General features: G+C 45.2%; 1 protein-coding gene across 2 annotated transcripts in view; it reads right to left on the bottom strand.

Annotated features, from left to right (window-relative positions):
• LOC138970983 (collagen alpha-1(III) chain-like) overlaps positions 1-22,596 on the bottom strand; it is a 128,220-nt gene that overhangs the window by 59,027 nt on the left and 46,597 nt on the right. For both annotated transcript variants that reach the window (XM_070343566.1, XM_070343567.1), the window contains exon 3: positions 10,671-10,793. The gene's annotated coding sequence lies outside the window, so the exon portion shown is untranslated. The remainder of the gene's footprint in view (positions 1-10,670; positions 10,794-22,596) is intronic.

Below are 22,596 nucleotides of genomic sequence, written 5' to 3'. Positions count from 1 at the left end.
GTGTTTCTATAACCCACCGAACTCTGACGTGGATTACAGGATCTTTTTCGTGCGCACTTGGTCTTGTGCTTGCGTGTACACACGGGGGGGGGGGGGGGGGGGGGGTGTGTTCGGACACCGAGGAGAGTCTGCACACAAAGTTGACTCTGAGAAATAAATCTCTCGCCGAACGTGGGGACGAACTCACGCTGACAGCGGCCAACTGGATACAAATCCAGCGCGCTACCGACTGAGCTACATCCCCGCCCCTTTACCTGATCCAACTATCCACCAAGATCCTTTCAATCAGACCCCCGCCCCCTCCACAACCCCTGCTGTAAAATGACATTGTCAATAAAACGCCACCAGCAATCAGAAAATCATTCGACTCCACAACACACAGAAGAGAAGAGTGCGCAGAAAACGAAGACCCTTACCTGACCACAAGTATTCCGTCTACAACACATGTTTTTCCTTCTTCTTCTTCTTTTTTTTTCTCGCTCGCAAGATGTGTTACAACTAGCTTGACTCTACGCGACTACGCACTATCAACAAGAAACCACCACGTGACACGTACACCCACAGACCATCCTTACCTGACCAATAGTACTGCATCAACTCAATTATTCAGCTTCTCATTTTTTCCCTTGATCTCGATCTGTTCTTGACCAACCAAAATAAAACACAAAAACAAAACCCCACCGACTTCATTTATGTGAGTATATAGGGTCCCCAAGACATCGAGTCATCAATACGACACTCGACTTGACGTCCACAGCCACAGAGAAATGTCCTCAGAAAAACACACTCTACCTGATTACTTATACTCCTGTACCAACTGCAACCGTTCTCTCTCTGTCTGTCTGTCTGTCTGTCTGTCTCTGTGTGTGTGTGTCTGTGTGTGTGTGTGTGTGTGTGTCTGTGTGTGTGTGTCTGTGTCTGTGTGTGTGTGTGTGTGTGTGTGTCTGTGTGTGTGTGTGTGTGTGTGTGTGTGTGTGTGTGTGTGTGTGTGCGTGCGTGCGCGTGTGTGTGGATTTCGAGTTCTGGGTGTGTTTTTCAACTGATTCAAATCTCCCTCAATTCCCTCACGCGATCAAAACGAAGAGAAGATTCCCCGGTCCTCCGAACAGTCTTTAGTCCCCACAAGACAGAGACGAGAAGAGTCACGAGCAAAGCAATACCCTTACCTGTGACCACTGGTCTATCTCGCCAACTACTGCCTGTTCCTTTCACTTTTCACAAGTTCTTGTACGCGTTAACTGAGATGATGAGATTTCACTGACCCATCACACACACCACTCGACTCGACGAATACCCCCACAGAAAAAAAAAGTCCTCGGGGGAGAGAAAAAAAAGCAACACCTTACCTGACCATTAATCCATCAGTACTCGAACCAGCTGTTCATTTCTCAGCATGTCCATCTTCGCATTGCTCAATCTGTTCTTAAAACTGATACAATTGCATCCAAGATCCTTCAGGCAAAGACAGTGTTCATGATAGTCCTTGGAAAAGCCAGAGCTTCCTTACCTGTGACCACTGCCCAGCCACTCCTGTTGTTGGAGGGCAACTTCCTCTACATCTCATCCACATTGTATAACACGCTAGTCAGCTGTCCAGCTGCCAGCTCCTCGTCCTCATCATCTTCCTCATCAAAGTCCTCCTCACCGAGTCGTTGCTGAGTCGTCGCTGAGCACCCCTTGACCAGGACAACGAACACCACCAGCACAGGAAGAGACAGGAAGGGGGAAGGTGAGGAGCTCACACCACACACAAAAAACAAAGTAGTGTTGTTGTGGTAGTTGTGGAAGCGAGAAGCCCAATCTCGTTACAAAGCGTGCTGGCTGGCTGTTTATGGAAAACACGCGAAGAGGAAGATCGTGAGCAAATAGTATTATTTCGCGCCTGCAGCTAGCACGAGGCGGTAGCAGTAACAGCGGCAGCAGCGGAGGCAGTCGCGGTGGCGGCAGTGGCGAGAGAGAAGGTTGGCGGGCTGACAGGCTCTAATAGACGGATCAATATTGTAATAAAGCACGACTGTCTTTTCTGCCTGCGTTGATCACTTTGCCACCGGTCGCTCTTCCCTTTTTCGCTCTACGGTTCACCCTCCTCCTTCCCCTCTGTTCACATCCCCAGTTTCTCTCTCTCTCTCTGTCCGATTCCTTTCTCGCCGATTCTTCTCTCTGTCTCTGTCTCTCTCTCTCTCTCTCTCTCTTCATATGCCTCTCTCTCTCTCCCCCTGACTTCCTCACCCCCCCCCCCCCCCTGACTTCCTCATCCCCCCCCCCGTCTCTCTCTCGCTCTGCCCACAACATTACCCTCCCTCGGCCCTGCCCATGCCCTGTTCGCCCCCTTCGCCTTCCCAAATGCTGGTGACCTGCCGAACAAGACCAGGGTGGTAGTTCTTGTGAGGTGCCTTGCCTATCCGCTCTATGGCTGGCTCAAGATCTCGCCAGATGACGATGGCTCTTCAGCGGCTGACTCGGTGTAACGCAACAGAACCTTCCTTGCCCACTGCTGACCCAACCCTCCTGCCACTCCCTTGCTTCTCGTTTTCTGGTCTATAATACCCGTGTTGGTCTGCTGCTGTCCTGTCATTGTCCTTCTTGTACTTGCTGGTCATGTTTTACCTTGAGTTTCTTTCTTTATTTGGTGTTTAACGTCGTTTTCAACCACGAAGGTTGTATCGCGACGGATTTACCTTGAGTCCTTCCCTTGGTCCTTCCTGTTCTCACTAGCTATGTCCCGTCTTATGTCTTTAGTACCCCCCGCGGGTTAGGGGGAGTCCCATATTGGTTGGGACTAGAAAGAATTTACCCGATGCTACCCAGCATGTCGTAAGAGGCGACTAACGGTTCTGTTTCTTCTCTTCTTTTGTCTTATTTCTGCCTTACCAGTCCTTTCACCTATATTTCCTTCCAAGAAAACTCTCCCTACTATTCCCTGCAGTTTTCCAATTCTTTTCTTGTCTTATTTCTACCTGACTGGATCCATCACCTTTATTTCACTTACCAAAAGTCTTCTTTTCCACATCCTTATTTCTCTGCACCCCGCATATCGTATGAGGCGACTAACGGATTCTGTTTCTCCTTTTACCCTTGTTAAGTGGTTCTTGTATAGAATATAGTCAATGTTTGTAAAGATTTTAGTCAAGCAGTATGTAAGAAATGTTTAGTCCTTTGTACTGGAAACTTGCATTCTCCCAGTAAGGTCATATATTGTACTACGTTGCAAGCCCCAGGAGCAATTTTTTGATTAGTGCTTTTGTGAACAAGAAACACTTAACAAGTGGCTCTATCCCGTCTCCCCCCCTTTCCCCTATCCCATCTCCCCCCTTTCCCTCGTCGCGATATAACCTTCGTGGTTGAAAACGACGTTAAACACCAAATAAAGAAAGAAAGAATGTCTTTAGTTTGCCTCTGATCAGCCTCTTCTTGGCTGGCTTGGCTTTGACCACATTTGAACACAAATCACTTTGAATCATAATCATATAATGTACACTTTTTCTGAGAAGGGTTCATTCTACGACCGTGTGGTCCCAGATCAGCGTGGCCAACACACACACACACACACACACACACACACACACACACACACACACACACACACACACAAACACACACCACACACACAAACACACCACACACACACACACAGCTTCATCTTGTCCATGACTGGCGAGTTCGATCAGCCAGGCCGTGCTATAACCGCCTCCAGTGCATTACAACAGGAACTGTAGAACGCGCTCTAACACAAGGCAACAATAGCAGCAAAGCAGCGTGGCCGCAGTCTCTTCCTCTGCCCACCTTGGCTCTGCAAACTCGGCGCACAACTTGCCACAGGAATCTGGAGTGGGACTTGCTCTACGGGATGACAGAGGAGTTGTCAATGGTACGGCGTATATCCATTTTCACACATACTTTCTTCGCCTTATCATCCATCCCCAACCATCCTTGGTACGACAACCATTTTTGAAACCAGAACTGTCAACCAAAAAATAGTTCAAAACGAAACTGATTTGAATCTTAACTTTCACAGTTGTAACAACCCCCCCCCCCCCTCATCCCCCCCTGAACTTCAGCCCCGCAGGCATGTTTTCCTGACCAATGTCCAAAATAGGTATAACATGAACCAAAAATCCACAGCCCGGCTGCTTCCTGTTTCTTGGTTTTTCATGTCCCTACAACCTGTCTGACTATTCGGGACCGATTGCAGAGCTTCATTTTATCCGGGAAAGGTTGAGAGGGGCGGGGGTGGGTTAAGGTGGTGTCTGTGGTGTAGTGCGTACTCTATCTTTCTATGACACACACACACATACACACACACACCACACACACATACATTGGGGAAAAAATAAAAATAAGACTGTGTATAAAAAAAAAATGGTCAGATAAGTTTATTTTCTGTAAAATAAGTGTTCGTCAGTTTGTCGTCCACTTAAAAGACCGCTGGGTCGAAGATCACGTGACCGTGACGTTTTGTTTTGTCACAATTTAACGTTCCTATAAGTATAACATGCCTTTTTTGTTTGTTTTTTGATTGGGGAAAAGATATCCACACCAAGTACCTGTGGTGGCGGCCACGACACTCTTAACGATCGGTGCGTGCATTCCGATGAAACTTAATCAGCTAGTGATCTGGGCAGCTTTTGTCTGCAAAGGTTATATTTACCGCCGCACCCTGCAGCTCGGCGGCGCCTGTCAATCACAGAGACTTGCTGCACACGTAAAGAGAACAGAGAGGGAGGGAGGGAGAGAGGGAGAGACTTTATGTGTGTCCATGCTTCGTTGATCGTTCAAGTATTCATCAACATCGACGTCGCTAAGGTGCTGTTTGTGTTGTTTTAGCGGTGGTGGTGATAGTAATCTTGTGATTTGCGCGGGGTTTTTTTTTCTTTTTTTTTCTCCTGCTTGTTTTTTTGTACCGCTGCTCCAGCTGCGTTTATTTGAGCTTTTGTCGTCAAAACAAAAACAGACATCAGATTCATTTTATCCGGGAAAGGTTGAGAGGGGTGGGGGCGGGGGGGGGGGGGGTGGTTAAGGTGGTGTCTGTGGTGTAGTGCGTACTCTATCTTTCTCTGACACACACACACATACACACACACACCACACACACACACACCACACACACACACACCACACACACACACACACACACACGGGGAGATACTCAGATAGGGGCGGGAGGGGTTGGGCATAGACACAAGGAGACACAGAGAAATGTTACAGTTTCTTCTGCGCTCAAGTTTATTTTGCGAACCTATCTAGATACCTCGTTTTAATTTCACTACCTTGCTGTTTCGAAACAACGAATAGGTTCAACCGTACTGAAAATCAGACTGTCCGTTCTAAAATACACAAATAACTTTTCTGAACGTTACCCGATAATTGATACAACAATCCTGCGAATCGTCAACCAATGAGAACAAGCGCTTGCCGATATTGTCGCACAGAAAATAACTACCCATCTCTTACGATCGAAGTTTGCACAATACCTACATAAAACAAAGTAGCGTGATTTTGAATGTCTCCATTGCACAACAAAAGATCGGATGGCTCTCTGGTTCTAAAATTAAAAAGGTCAGAGCTCGCTCGCTGGTCTCTATGGAGTGTATTGGCAAAGTAAAAACGGAGACAAATTTTTTTTTACAGTGCTAATTCCCGTGCTAACGATTGGCTTGCACTAAAAGTCAGTTCATACAACGCGGCATCTGACATTTTCAACTGGGTGAATTATACATGAGATGCAATCGAGAAAGACTCAGCGAGATTGCACACAAAAATAATCATTTGAAATTGAATGATTTGGTTACAAAATCTAAAACAGACAGAATGCTAGCATTCCAAAATCAAAAATAACAAAACCAAGAATTGTGGTTGCTGTTTTTGTGTGTGCTCTCTTCTTTATTTTAATTTTATTTATTTATTTATTCATATTACGAATACAGAAACTGTATGGCATGATCACAAACACAGAACACAACAAGTCGCGTAAGGCGAAAATACAACATTTAGTCAAGTAGCTGTCGAACTCACAGAATGAAACTGAACGCAATGCAACGCAGCAAGACCGTATACTCGTAGCATCGTTAGTCCACCGCTCATGGCAAAGGTAGTGAAATTGACAAGAAGAGCGGGGTAGTAGTTGCGCTGAGAAGGATAGCATGCTTTTCTGTACATGTACCTCTCTTCGTTTTAACTTTCTGAGCGTGTTTTCAATCCAAACATATCATATCTATATGTTTTTGGAATCAGGAACTGACAAGGAATAAGATGAAAGTGTTTTTAAATTGATTTCGAAAATTTAATTTAATTTTTATATTTTTAATTTTTCAGAGCTTGTTTTTAATCCAAATATAACATATTTATATGTTTTTGGAATCAGAAAATGGTGGAGAATAAGATAAACGTAAATTTGGATCGTTTTATAAAAAAATATTTTTTTTTTACAATTTTCAGATATTTAATGACCAAAGATTTTTAAGCCACCAAGCTGAAATGCAATACCGAAGTCCGGGCTTCGTCGGAGATTACTTGACCAAAATTTCAACCAATTTGGTTGAAAAATGAGAGCGTGACAGTGCCGCCTCAACTTTCACGAAAAGCCGGATATGACGTCATCAAAGACATTTATCAAAAAAATGAAAAAAAACGTCTGAGGATATCATACCCAGGAACTCTCATGTCAAATTTCATAAAGATCGGTCCAGTAGTTTAGTCTGAATCGCTCTACACACACACACACACAGACAGACAGACACACATACATACACCACGACCCTCGTCTCGATTCCCCCCTCTATGTTAAAACATTTAGTCAAAACTTGACTAAATGTAAAAACGGCTTTCAATAAATGTTTCTACTTTTCATATATATATTTTTCACATAGTACCATGAATGCGGGATGTGTGCTAGCCGAGTCGTGATTATGACTAGGCAATGTACACTACAGTGAAGAAGAAACGGGCAAAACAACATATCAAGACCAAAATTGAGTCTGAGTGTACATAACTGCGGGGGTCTACGATTTGTGACGATTACGTGACAACGTACACTGCAGCTATACAGATGGGAATTGCAACGAAAAACGAAATTTGAGTTCGGGCTGTACATAAATGCATGAAGTGCTTGAGACATGACGATTACGTGACCATGTATGTACACTATGTATCAGAGATGAAAATGAAAGAAGACCGAAACAGAGGAAACGGGGTATGCAAGTTTCAAAATGAGAAAATGTTTCCAGATTTGCACAGCTTTTCAATCCCCGAATGGAGAGAAGACAGGCAATGATACACGCATGACCCTGGTGCTGTTTGCGGCTTCATAATGAACACAACTTGTCCAACTTTTCATACCAACATGATGACCAAGAGGAGTTGAAAAAGAGGAGTTCTCACCGAAAGGAGGACCACTCCAATCTCGGATGTAAAACGATGGGCATTACAGCCTACAAAACTTCCCAATTCCAGGCTCCAGTATGCTGCTATATTGCATACACTTCCATTTCTTTGTACGCGTCCACAGAATGAATTTGTTGAATCGTGCTCACAACATCGGGGTTTCTTCTCAGGCTGAAGAATGCCAACAGGGCGAAATCATAGAAAAAAGCACGACAGAAAGTTCAGCGAATCCATTGCAAAACCAGCACTTTTTAGAGGAAGAATGAACCAGCTTGGGGATTTGCACCCGGCAAAAATCCCCCCCCCCCCAATTTCCCACCACTCCACCCCAATCCCTCTGTGGGCCCTCCCCTCTCCCTCAAATCAGTCCCTCCCCAACCCTTGCTCCTCAAAATAACCCCCTCCACCTCCCCCTCACCAACAAATCCCTCCTCCTTTCGTTCTCCCCAATATACCCCTCCCCCTCGGTGACTCCACCCCTTCACAACCCCACATCTTCTCTCCAACCCCCCCCCCCCCCCCAGCTTTTTCTCCCTTCGTTCCAATCTTTTATAGCGGCGTTTCTGGCGGCCTGAAAGAAGGGAGAGAAGAGCGAGGTGATCAATAAAATACACTGGGGCCTGCGTGGCAGAGAGTTGCGTGGGTTTGTGTTGCGGCCTCCCCGCGCTGTACTCCAGGGACCCGACTCTCTTCTTCTTTAGCCCCTTCTTGTCCCTAACACTCACCATCAACCCCCAACACACATACTGCTGGAAATGTCCATGTGAGCAAGCCAGTAAGCTTGTCCCTAACACTCACCATGTGGAAATGTTCATGTGAGCAAGTCAGCAAGCTTGTCCCTAACACTCAGCATGTGGAAATGTCCATGTGAGCAAGCCAGAAAGCTTGTCCCTAACACTCACCATGTGGAAATGTCCATGTGAGCAAGCCAGAAAGCTTGTCCCTAACACTCACCATGTGGAAATGTCCATGTGAGCAAGCCAGAAAGCTTGTCCCTAACACTCACCATGTGGAAATGTCCATGTGAGCAAGCCAGAAAGCTTGTCCCTAACACTCACCATGTGGAAATGTCCATGTGAGCAAGCCAGAAAGCTTGTCCCTAACACTCACCATGTGGAAATGTCCATGTGAGCAAGGCAGAAAGCTTGTCCCTAACACTCACCATGTGGAAATGTCCATGTGAGCAAGCCAGTAAGCTTGTCCCTAACACTCACCATATGGAAATGTCCATGTGAGCAAGCCAGTAAGCTTGTCCCTAACACTCACCATGTGGAAATGTCCATGTGAGCAAGGCAGTAAGCTTGTCCCTAACACTCACCATGTGGAAATGTCCATGTGAGCAAGCCAGTAAGCTTGTCCCTAACACTCACCATGTGGAAATGTTCATGTGAGCAAGCCAGCAAGCTTGTCCCTAACACTCACCATGTGGAAATGTTCATGTGAGCAAGGCAGAAAGCTTGTCCCTAACACTCACCATGTGGAAATGTCCATGTGAGCAAGCCAGTAAGCTCGTCCCTAACACTCACCATGTGGAAATGTCCATGTGAGCAAGCCAGTAAGCTTGTCCCTAACACTCACCATGTGGAAATGTCCATGTGAGCAAGGCAGTAAGCTTGTCCCTAACACTCACCATGTGGAAATGTCCATGTGAGCAAGCCAGTAAGCTTGTCCCTAACACTCACCATGTGGAAATGTCCATGTGAGCAAGCCAGTAAGCTTGTCCCTAACACTCACCATGTGGAAATGTTCACGTGAGCAAGTCAGCAAGCTTGTCCCTAACACTCAGCATGTGGAAATGTTCATGTGAGCAAGCTTGTCTCCAACACTCACCATGTGGAAATGTTCATGTAAGCAAGTCAGTAAGCTTGTCCCTAACACTCAGCATGTGAACATGTTCATGTGAGCAAGTCAGCAAGCTTGTCTCCAACACTCAGCATCAACCCTTAACACAGATACCGTTGGAAATGTTTATGTGAGCAAGTCAGCAAGCTTGTCTCCAACACTCACCATGTGGAAATGTTCATGTAAGCAAGTCAGTAAGCTTGTCCCTAACACTCAGCATGTGAACATGTTCATGTGAGCAAGTCAGCAAGCTTGTCTCCAACACTCAGCATCAACCCTTAACACAGATACCGTTGGAAATGTTAATGTGAGCAAGTTAGCAAGCTTGTCCCTAACACTCACCCTTGACACAGATACCGGTGGAAATGTTAATGTAAGTAAGTCGATGAGCTTGCGTCAAACACTCGGCATCAACCCCTCAACAAAAATACCTTTGAGACTCTGTGTTCAGCTATTCCTTGTCCCTACCCTTCGCCATCAAGTCTTTTTTGAAGATACATGTGAAAATGATAATGTGGATGAGTGAGACAGACTGTATCTTTCGCTGCTAGAAATTCCCGATACATGTATCTTATTTGATATCTAAATACTGTATATGAAAGTGGTAAGCGGTCAAATCGGATAATACTTCACTTGACCGATTTCTTCTTTACGGATGTAATGTAATCGTTGTGTTTTAGGCTTGTTGTTGACAGGCTGGCGTTACAGGATGACCCGTTTCCATGAGAGCTATGATACGTTTTTGTAAAAAAACAAACTCGGTTTGGAAAATGGACAGCGCCATCAATGAGATTACTCCAGGGAACTCGCCCTTTCTTCTTCTTTGAATCCTCCTTGTCCCTAACACTTGGCATCAACCCTTAAAGGAAGATACAAGTACAAATGTTATTGTGAGCAGGCCGGTGAGACTGTGAAGCGTGTGATTGGGCTAACTGTGGGGAACTCGTCAGCACCATTCGTCTCACTCTACTTCCAAAACATCGAACAGAGGTACTCCACAAAAGTGACAAGAAATTTGTAGAAATAGATACGCAGCAACAACAACAACAACAACAACAACAACAACAAGAGTGAAGAAACTGGACTATTTCACACGGTGTGCCGCAACATCAACCAAAGAAACAGAACCCAAGAGTCCATCTCCAATCAACTTTTTCTCCGTAGTTGTCAAAAAGATAAAGGTTCTTCACCCAAAGCACAGATTGTTTAAGTATAACAGTGCATACATACAGTACATTGGAGCCCCACTATGAAGCCCTTCCCCACCCCTCATTATAAACTTCTTCCCTTTTAGGAATAAAACAGTCTCAGATTTTCTGTTCCGAACGTTTGTAAATTGACCACCCAAAACCAGACTCCCTCTTTTCAGTCCTGATTTTTGGATAAAAATGAAAGTCTCAAAAGTGGGATTCCACTGTACACTAATTTCTCCACCACAAAGTACTCACCGACTAGGTGTGAAGTTAATGGGATCCGTCAGACGGCAGTGTCCCATGTCACGCAGACGCAACAGTATAAATCCTGCATAGTGAGCACGTGACTCCAGTCTCTTTCACAATCACCAATGTTCTCTGCACGCACAAGGAGAAAAATTGGGTCAGGCAAAAGTTTTGAGATCGATGCACACACAAAAAGAAGAAAAGTAACATCTGTGTTGGAAAGTAAGAGAAGGATGATTTATTACATTGTCAAAGAATAATCGGGGTATTGCCAATTAGAAATTAGGTCATACACATATATTCGTGTGCAATTTTGGGTTACATTCTGATTTGACCCCCCTTTTGTCTCTGTCTCTGTCACACATTGACACAGACATACAGACACAGATAGAAACAGACAGACACATAGACACACAGACAGACAGACAGACAGACAGACAGATACACACACACACACACACACACACACACACACACACACACCAGGGAGTTGATGCAAAATGACTGAAGATGGTAAAAGTTGTACCAAACCCTCATCCATTGTCCACACAAACACACACACCCAATGACCCCAAACAACCACCACCAACTCCACCACCACACACACACACGCGCAAAACCAACTCGTCGCACACGTGCAGTGAAAATCCAGTCACTCGTTATTCAAACACTCTCACACCTTGAAGCCGACACGCCGACAGTCTTCTTTCACAGTGTATGGTGACACAGGAGCAACAAAAAACATCGACCCTGTCAGTCGCACAACTGCTGCATACAACGGTGGAACCCCGCTTCCAAGTCCACCACTAGTCTGAGAAAAGCAGGTATTATTACCATGAGGGAGTATTAAAACAGACGCTAAATTCACACCTTTTTGAAGAAGAAAACGGGCGGTAAAATTCAGACCTTTTGAAGAAGTAAAAATTTTTTTGGAAAACGAGGGTCTTAAACGGGGTGGTCTTCAGTCGGGTGGTCTGAAAATTGGGGGTTCCAATGTACATTGTGAGGGTTCCGCAGGACATGAGCACACACGTGTATATAACCGGTCATTGATTGCAGGTAAAACATCGTAAATCCCACGGCTTGCTGCTCAGCCGCACAAGACAACCTATAAAATGACTTTCTCTCTCATCTGTGTCAAGTTATTGTGAGTTAGGTACAGTGTCGTACTTCGATTTTGTCGATGAGGAGGGGGAGGAAGGGAGGGAGAGGGAGAGGGGGAGGGAGGGAGGGGGGGGAGAGAGAGAGAGAGAGAGGGGGAGAGAGAGAGGGGGAGAGAGAGAGAGGGAGAGAGAGAGAAAGAGAGAGAGAGATGGAGAGAGAGAGAGAGATGGAGAGAGAGATGGAGAGAGAGAGAGAGAGAGAGTGCGCGCGTGTGGAGAAAGAGAGAGTGCGCGCGTGTGTATGTGTGTGCGCGCGCGTGCATACGTGTGTGTGTGCGTGCGTGCGTGTGTGTGTGTAGTGGGAGGCGACACAGACACACAGACCGACACAGTCAAACTTCTCCCACCTCATACACACAGGATACCCCCCAAGACAACCCCAAAGGAAGCAGGGTGTGAGATGAATGCGTGTACATATGGCCAGTTGGATTTCTCTGGTCAGAATTAATAATTGAAACCCTAAAAACACCCCCAACACTCCAGTTTTTCGTTATTTCGTGTTTTTTACATTTAGTCAAGTTTTGACTAAATGTTTTAACGTAGAGGGGGGAATCGAGACGAGGGTGGTCGTGGTGTGTGTGTGTGTGTGTAGAACGATTCAGAGAAAACTACTGGACCGATTTTCATGAAACTTGACATGAGAGATCCTGAGTATGGTATCTCCAGACGTTTTTTTCATTTTTTTTTTATAAATGTCTTTGATGACGTCATATCCGGCTTTTCGTGAAAGTTGAGGCGGCACTGTCACGCTCTCATTTTTCAACCAAATTGGTTGAAATTTTGGTCAAGTAATCTTCGACGAAGCCAGGACTTTGGTACTGCATTTCAGCTTGAAGGCTTACAAATTAATTAATGGGTTTGCTTTTATTTACTCTTAAAATGTGATCACAATTAACGAAAATAGTTATATCCTGGACACAGAGAGGGCAGAGGATCTAGGAGAGCTGACCACTTGAGCATCCCTGAATGAACCTTGTAGACGGATTAAAATTGCGCCGCGCTTCGTGAACGACACACACACACAAAGACACCGACACACAGACAGACACACACACATACACACGCACGCACGCACTCTTTCTCTATCGCACGAGCGCGCACACACACGCACGATAGCACACACACACACACACACACACACACACACACACACACACACACCAGATGAACAATAAAGAACTTCCGAGCAGCCTGTTACAACGTTACATCTGCCGATAGTCTAATATCGCCTGACGCTACAAATCAGCGGATAGGATATAGCAACACTCGGATAGATAGCTTTGGTCGACGCTATAATTTGGCCATCTAAATGGATGTGTTAAGATAGGCAGAAAAACATACTGATGGCGGGTCTACGTACAAATCTCATTCCTCACACAAAACAATAACTTCATTTCGATACGAAGAACTATCAAATAGTCAAAAAATTTGTTGTAGGCAACTGACCGGTGAATTTTTTTCCCCACTTAAAAAAAAAGTTCAAATACCGCAAATGTCCGTTTGAACGCGAACACCGTTTTCCTTGTTTGAGTTCCCACTCACAATAATCAGCAAACGACGACACATCAGGTTAATTACCATAAAACATCCACCAAACGACAATCATCTTTTTCGCAAACGAAGCCAGTCACACCCACTGGGCTCTACTCCGCTCTCCCTAAACAAGCTCTTGTGGTTCCCCATACAAAGTGCGACATATAATAATTACACCGTCCCACTGCCCTGCTACATGATTTGAATATAAAGGTGTGACAATCTGATCGCAGCTGTATAGCCTCAACAACAATAAAAACGCGGTAATTAAAATCCTGTCGGAACAATGCAGGAACACAAAGCTGTTAGCGTGGTGCATCATCACAACACAGGCGTGTGACATTGACATCTTTTTGTGGAGTTCAGTTTTCACATTGACACAGGCGTCAGTTATGAATTTTTTTTTTTTTTATCACAGCGCATGAGATTAAAGTGACATTGGATGGTGTGGATTTTTTTTTTTTTTTTTACAAAATAAGTTTTTAAAACAACAGTCCTGCCCGTGTAAGCGATTTGGCTTACGGCACTTACAGATGTGGCCAGGCATTTACACGGGATAAGACCGTCCCTCGACTTGGACACATACCAACAATCAACAGCGGACTGCTTTCTGCGCAGTGGGATTTTTCAAGAATCGGTTTCTTCAGGGAACTACTAGGCAAAATGATATGCAGCGCAGGCTTACTAGATTATACTCTTAACTTCAAAGGGTACGTTTCAGACCAACATTATTTTTGTTTCAAATGTGAAAGGTTTCGTCTGCTTAGGGCGTATGCGTCCTCCACAGCGCTGGAAAATGACGATGAACAAATCGTGACTCCAATGCTGAAGGCTCGGGTCGGATTCATTGTTCTTATTCAGTCAATTTATGTTTGATATGATCAACAAAGGGAAGTAATCGCTCTAAAATCAGTTGCATACGACATGTATAATGGAGTAAGTGAGAATCACCCGGAACCAATCTCCTGGCACCTGAGAAAATAACAAGCATTGAAATGAACAAGCGACTTTCTTTTAATTTATTTATGAGAAAGAAAAACCGAGGGAGAGAGAGAGACTGAGACGGAGAAAGACATGAGAAAGCCAGATACCGACATATAAACAGACAGACAGACAGACAAACAGACCGATCGAGAGAGAAACAGACAGACACTAAGACAGACGAACTGATGAAAGGAGATAGGAGATAGAGGGAGTAACACATATTTACACTCATCTATACCTTCTCCCCCTCTGCCTGACTGTCTCAACAGCTTGCATTTTGTGAGTGCAGAAAGGATGTCGCGAGCTGTCGTCAAAAACTGAAAGTCGTGTACAGCAAGGAAATACGTGTGTGTATGTATTTTTCGAGAGTGATTGTTGAAGAAGAGTTCGGGGTGGCGGGGGGCAGAAGGAGAAAGGGGGAGGGGGGGTGAGAGAGAAAGAGATTGTGTGTGTGTGTGTGTGTGTGTGTGTGTCTGTGTGTACATCCGTGCGTGCGTGCGCGCGTACGTACGTACATGCGCGCGTACGTACGTACATTGTGCCTGCCTGCCTGCCCGTGTCGGTCTGTATTTATATATATATATATATATATATTATATATATATTATATATACATGTCAGTGTCTAACAAAGTCTGTCTGTATTTACATCAGTCAGTGTCTGTGTAAGTGTACAGCTGACGCACGTAAACGAACCCAAAAGACCCGAACAGAAGACTCCCAAGACTCCAACCGTACAAGGAAGCGGAGTCTGGTCCACACAAAAGACAGGCGAGAGAGCGGCAGGACCAGATAAAAAGCCTCAGCAAACACTCACAAGGGGCAACCATGGATCAATGTATCAATACCGGATTCCTTGGGGCAGAGTGAAGACTGGGGGTGGGGGGGGGCGATTTTGGTGGTTGAATGGGGGAGGGGGGGCTGTGGGGGCGAGGGGAGGGGGTACATATCAAGCACAAAGTTGCGAGTACGGTGCTGTGCTATACCCAGTGAATTTTGTTGGGTCACAGCTCCAATCGAGAGAAGGTTACTGGCCGTTATGAAATTAAGAAACACGTTGAGGTGTGTGGGGGGTTGAGGGGCAGTCTAGAATTGGGTGAAGGAGGGGGAGGGGGCAGATCTAGCACTAGGTTTGGGGCAGTTCAGCACTGGAAGTGTACGAGCACTTAGGGGGTCGATGGGGGTGGGTGTGGGAGGGGGGTGTGGGAGGGTGGTGTGGGAGGGGGGTGTGGGGGAGGGCGTCAATATATCTAGATCTAAGGGGGGCGAGGGAACGGGGGATCGAGGGCTCTAGCACTGAAAGGGGAGAGGGGGGCCGAGGGGTCTAGCACATAGTAAGGGCCCAGGGGAAGGGGAAAGGAAGGGGAGGGTGTGTGTGTGTGTGTGTGTGTGTGTGTGTGTGTGTGTGTGTGTGTGTATGTGTGTGTGTGTGTGTGTGTGTGGAGGGGTGTGTGTCTAACACTGGGTGAGAGGGGGCGGGTAGAGTATGATCTAGCACTGTAAGTTGTGAGGAATGTGCTGTGCTATACCCAGCGATTTTTCGGGGTCACAGAACCGATCGAGTTTGGAGGCACCGGCCGCTGAGAAACACTTGGGGGTGTATGTGGTGTGTGTGTGTGACTTGGGACACCTTGTCTCGGGCTGGTAACACAGGCACATGACGCTCGTTACAATACACTATAATTTGTTCGCGCTTTTCCCCCACAAAAATGGTAAACCCTACTGTTGATGTGTAATTCTTTCTTTCCCCTTAACTTCCCTGCCCTCCCCTCTTCTCACCCCACTCGCACCCCCCCCCCCCCCCCAAGAGCAGACATCACCTCTGGAATCATTTTTAATTACACCATATCAACGCAGTGCACAACTTGCCCTTTGCCCTTGTATGCTTCACAAGCAGCACGATCGTCTTAAAGGAGAATTACCCGTATGACCTGTACTGACATGCACCAAAGATAATACATGTAAAATGAACTCCGTCTCATTCGCGCTTTATGTCCTGCTATAAACCCAGTGCGCGCGCGCTTACACACACACACTCACAAAACACACACACACACACACACACTCACATGCAACCACGGACATTCCACACAACCAACTTTAAAACAATTTTATTTCAAGGGCCTGTGAACTACGCAGTGGCCAGGGATAATAAGTGTGAGCTTTCTGTGTGATTAGGCTTCAATCGCCTGTGAAACAAGACAAAATAATACACTCTCTGCCTTCCTCTCAACCACCAACAACAAGAGGTAGGTATGTGGCACAGTGGTAGGACACTGATCGTGTTGTGTACACACGGGTATTGCATTTTGGTGGAATTAAGGGGGAGGGGTGTAACCGACAATGAGTAGAATGTTTTCGTTCAAATACCGTTGCGGTTTGATTATTCAACTCTGTCTTTTACGGCTGTTTGATTAAAGTGTAATGTTTCTGTAAGCGCGGTTGTTGAGTAAACTCTAAGGGTTTTCAGACCAAATAGGAAGAAAGGATTCGACATTGATCCTCCGACGATCTTTTACGGCTGCTCGCTACTGCCCATGAACAGATCGGTATGTGTGCCAGTTTTACCCACCTCTACACTGCAACTGAAGGCTTAAAACGACACACACACACACACACACACACACACACACACACACACACACACACACACACACACACACACACACACACACACACACTATCAGGCGAGAGAAAAAATTAACACAATTCAGTGACAGGAAGAATGATCAATATTTAAACAAACCTAAATTAAAACAATTCTTTCCTTCCCATTGACACATGTCTGTGCAGTGTTTTTGTTGGTGTTATTTGTTTGTTTTTGTTGAATCATGTGTATAACTGTCACGGTAACACCAAGATCAATCAGCAAAAACTAATTTAGCAACAACGACAACAAAAACACAAAACAAAACCACTCTGTACAGCAGACAGCCAGACTGTTGTTGTTTAGTGTGTGTTCAAGTGGAAGTGTGTTCACATCGCATGCAAAAAGCCTGGGCAGATTAGTGGCGGTCAGCGTGATCTTTTACAAAGGACACAGTGGGCACAGTCGTGTAACACCACAAAAACTCACATCAAGTCTAAGGATGACACAAGGAAAACAGAACACTCCCTCTCTGCCCGTCACAAAAATGGAGCCACAACAAAGACATTTTAAATCCATCTAATTGCGAGATCGATAATGACTGAAACGCAGAGAACGCGTAGATAGATGGACAACAACATTACGCTGGAAAAAAAAGACGCTTAAATAAACTATTCTCAACGCCATGACCACGGCAAAACAAAACACAGCAATTGACAAAAACAATACAGCAATGTGTCAACATGCACACACAAACACACACGATGAAGCACATTCTCTCTCTCTCTGTCTCTGTCTCTCGCTCGCTCGCTCGCTCGCTCACACACACACACACACACACACACACACACACACACACACACACACACACACACACACACACACCTTCAGGGAGAGCGAGACAAACACATCCATCAATTCAAACACATAGTAATTACATGTATAGAGGGGCTTAGGTAGAGGAAACGCTGGAAATAAAAACGCCAAGCTAAAAGAAGAAGAAAAACCCTCTACAGATTCTTCGACTCCACACAAAAACACCTTCCAAATCCGTTTAGGGTCTATGATCAATAATCAAACCAACACGGACGTTGTCCGCTGGGGGGTGGGAAGGGAAGAGAGAGAAACGCCAGCACATGAAAACAAGTCGCGTAAGGCGAAATTACTACATTTAGTCAAGCTGTGGAACTCACAGAATGAAACTGAACGCACTTGTGCAAAACGGAGTGAAACTGACGAGACTGTTCAGCGCGGTAGTGGTTTCGCTGTGCTGCATAGCACGCTTTTCTGTACCTCTCTTCGTTTTAACTTTCTGAGCGTGTTTTTAATCCAAACATTTAACTTTCTGAGCGTGTTTTTAATCCAAACATATCCTATCTATATGTTTCAATCAATTTAATTGAAAAATGAGGGTGTGACAGTGCCGCCTCAACTTTTACAAAAAGCCGGATATGACGTCATCAAAAGTATTTATCGAAAAAAATAAAAAAATGTCCGGGGATATCATTCCCAGGAACTCTCATGTCAAATTTCATAAAGATCGGTCCAGTAGTTTAGTCTGAATCGCTCTACACACACACACGCACATACAGACAGACACACACACACCATGACCCTCGTCTCGATTCCCCCTCTATGTTAAAACATTTAGTCAAAACTTGACTAAATGTAAAAACCTCGAACTAATTCAGAAATCGAAGAGCAGACCTTCCCCCCCCCCCCCCTCCCCTAATCATTCTTCTCCTTCCTCCGAGTCCGACAGACACCACCTCCTCCACCCACCCCTTTGTTTTCTTCCCAGGAAACACGACCGCCAACAATTGAACCTCATTTCTGAGCCCAGGAAAAACCTCAAATAAAATCAGGTCTGAAAGTTAAATGGAAAGCAGTCTTAAAAATGACAGTAAATATACAAGAGGTTATGAACGGAAATCCTCTCTTACCCGCCAAAAGCAAGCTCTTTCAAGAGAGGTCCTAAACAAGGGGTTGGGGGAGAAGGGGTCGGTAGCCTGTCTAAACTAGGGGTTGGGGGAGAAGGGGTCGGTAGCCTGTCTAAACAAGGTGTTGGGGGAGAAGGGGTCGGTAGCCTGTCTAAACTAGGGGTTGGGGGAGAAGGGGTCGGTAGCCTGTCTAAACTAGGGGTTGGGGGAGAAGGGGTCGGTAGCCTGTCTAAACTAGGGGTTGGGGGAGAAGGGGTCGGTAGCCTGTCTAAACTAGGGGTTGGGGGAGAAGGGGTCGGTAGCCTGTCTAAACTAGGGGTTGGGGGAGAAGGGGTCGGTAGCCTGTCTAAACTAGGGGTTGGGGGAGAAGGGGTCGGTAGCCTGTCTAAACTAGGGGTTGGGGGAGAAGGGGTCGGTAGCCTGTCTAAACTAGGGGTTCCAGTACCTTAAAAAGAGAGGTTCAAGTACCTTAAAAAGAGGTCTTCCAGTGTGTTACTAAGAGGGGTTAATAAGAGGGGTTCAAATACATGTGTTACAAAGAGGAGTTACAAAGAAGGGTTCCAGGGTTTAAAAAGAGGGGTTCCAATGTCGTAAAAGATTGGTTCCTGCGTCTTAAAAAGAGGGGCTCCAGTGTGTTACAAAGAGGGGTTCCAGTGTGTTACAAAGAAGGGTTCCAGGGTTTAAAAAGAGGGGTTCCAATGTCTTAAAAAGAGGGGTTCCTGCGTCTTAAAAACAGGGGTTCCAGTGTGTTACAAAGAGGAATTAAAGACGGGTTCCAGGGTTTAAAAAGAGGGGTTCCACTGTGTAACACACACAAGCACATACTCCGTCCAGGCAAGTTGCGGTTCCTCCTTCCATCTTGGCCACGCCAGCGGTTGAGTTGCGTGATAATGACGGAATCCAAAGTGGCCCGGCCAGCAAAATTACACACTGTTCGATATTCGCCGCCGCTATTTTCAGCTTTTTTTTTTATTACTGGGAATCTGTGAAAAAAAGGACGGATGGAAGTTCTGGACCGGTAGGGGGGAGGGAGGGAGGGGGAGTCGGTTTTATAAAGGGATCGGGTGAGGGTGAGACTGAAGACCGCAGCCAGCAGAGATGAGGCAACGTCGAGTGACCTACATTTTCTCATCAATTTTTTTGGCCCGCTTGCCTTTGCCCAACCATTCGCCCCCCCTTCCAGCCTCAATTTGTTTCCTCCGAGGTTCTAAAGGAGAGACGCCGCCCACACCACTAGCTGCTATCTGATTTGTACGGCTGTTTGTTAGGCTGAGCTTTCCGTTTCATCTTCTCGCCCGCTTTTCATTTTTTGTCCCCCTCCCCCTCTCCCCCCCCCCCCCCCTTCCTCCGTCCCCTCACAAGTTTCAAGGAAGTTTCCCGATGTTCTTTATGTGTGCTCGCCTACCCAATTTGTGGTCGCATTGGGGTTGAAATGAATAGGTTGGCATTAAACCTCTGATGCTGGGTGTTACATCCTACACTAACTTCTCGGCTGCTTTTTGTTGTTGTTAAATGACGTGTTCGAGTCAACTACTGCTCGAGGGAATTAAAATGGTGCGAGAGGTTACACAATAATAAATAAATAAAAACTTGTTTGCATGTGCAAACATACAACCAGATAGACGAGCGGTCGAACACTTATACAGACAGACAAGCAGACAGACAAACACGCTCACAATACGGAATAGGGGCCAGAACATTTCCGACCCTCGCTCGATTCTCATAGCTTCGCCGTGGGTGTGACCTGCTTGTTACGAAGTAACGAATCTCCTTCTTATTTTTAGTAACAATTAAAACTAAAAAAAATACCAAAAGAATATAATAATTACCGACGTCCACAACTGCAGTTTGATTTCATATTTTGTCCAATAATTTCATTCTTTTAAAAAGGCAAGTTCCGTGTAGCTTTGCTCTTTCTCTTCTGTTGTTATTTCTCTTTTGCATCATTTTGTCAGCGTCTACCAAGGCATGTAATTGTCGTCTCTGATTTCGCACTGTGCCTGTGTAATGATCACTCAATATCAGATTAAACATTACAACAACGGTTTAAGTTTCTAAGTGTGACAGGCAACCGATCACCACCCCCCCCCCAACCCCTCCCTTCGGCTTAAGTTCATAAGCACGTACGTACGCACGCACGCACTAACGCACGCACACACATCAAGTATCTTAAAAAGACCACACACACACACACACGGAGTAAAACACTCACAGCAGCCAGTATCCAGCTAAACCACAGCCTTTCGATTTATGCGCAATGTAGTGACTTTTCCTCTGATCACAATATGCATTAACTTTGTGCGAGTGTCTTATGTGCACTTATTACAATTGAAAAAATCCCCTCAAATATTGGCGCTCCAAGTCTTCTTCTTCTTCTTTTTCCCTAGCTACTAGCTAGCTGCCCTTTCCCCACCTCCTGTATCACCAACCCCTTCCCATTTTCTGCTTGTTTGTGTATCTGTTTTGTCTTTTGTTTTGTTTTTCGTTTCCTGAAAGGAGCTAATGTACTTATTCCGCCATCATGCTAACCTTTGTTTTGTAATTACTATGATTGCTTAAAATAAGCATTATATGCTTGAGTATGTAATCATCCATATGGCCATGCATTGTTCTTGTCATGATTAAAATTGAATAAAGTTTTGTTTAAACCAATGGATCTGGAAAGATGAACAGAAAAACCAAAATCGGTTCAGCGCTGCGCGCTGAGAGCACGTGTTAAAAATTCTCATCGACCAGGTTGTGTCCGGGGTCTACCTGAATATGCCCACCAAATTTGAAGCAGATCCATCGAGAACTTTGGCCGTGCATCGCGAACACACACACACACACACACACACAGAGACAAACACAAGTTGAATATATATATATATATATATATATATGTCGTGGTGTGGGATAAGATCATTATTTAAGTTGACCTCATAACAAAAACTGCTTGCTGTGCAGCGCTGGGTTTTTTTTGTGTTTTTTGACGATTAAATTTTTTGGAAGCTACTAGCCATTCCTCTGTCTCTCATAATCAAACAGCAAAAAAAGTTAACGAAACAAACCATTTACTGTACATTAAATATACAAATTAAATTAATAAATAAAATTATTTTTTAAAAAGCTAAACACATTCGAAGGCCAATTATTTATCACGACAACTGATAACTTTAATTTCTAGTTCTATGTGAATCAGGACAAAAGAAAAGACAGAGGATACACTACTCTGATGATATGAACATTGTAGGACAATTGTCTGGGGTAACCACAGAGTTAGCCGTGATCCCGTCTCACTCGTGTAATGTACACACAAGTTTAATGTAGACAGTACCCGTCACTGTGTCGGGTCTACCCGGATCTTGCAAAAGGAACCAGTTTAAACTGTAGAACTGAATGTTTGTTTTGTGCAATGTCGGCCAGTAAGCACGGTTTGTGGACAAAACACTCCATTGCATTAGCACGTAAGCCGTACAGACACGTGCACTAGAGAGAGTGTGTGTGTGTGTGTGTGTGTGTGTGTGTGTGTGTATGTGTGCGTGTGCGTGTGTTTGTGTGTGTGTGTGTGTGTGAGTGCGTGCGCGTGTTTGTGTGTGTGTTGATGCGTACGTGCATCTCTCTCTCTCTCTCTCTCTCTCTCTCTCTCTCTCTCTCTCTCTCTCTCTCTCTCTCTCTCTCTCTCTCTCTCTCTCTCTCTCTCTCTCTCTCTCAGGAGGAGAAAGAGAAAAGGGAGAGGGAGTAAAAAAA

The sequence above is a fragment of the Littorina saxatilis genome, linkage group LG7, assembly GCF_037325665.1.
Source record: "Littorina saxatilis isolate snail1 linkage group LG7, US_GU_Lsax_2.0, whole genome shotgun sequence".
In the NCBI taxonomy this organism is placed as follows: domain Eukaryota; kingdom Metazoa; phylum Mollusca; class Gastropoda; order Littorinimorpha; family Littorinidae; genus Littorina; species Littorina saxatilis.
Note: the sequence above shows the minus strand (reverse complement) of the source record. Positions and strands in the feature narration are given on the sequence as shown.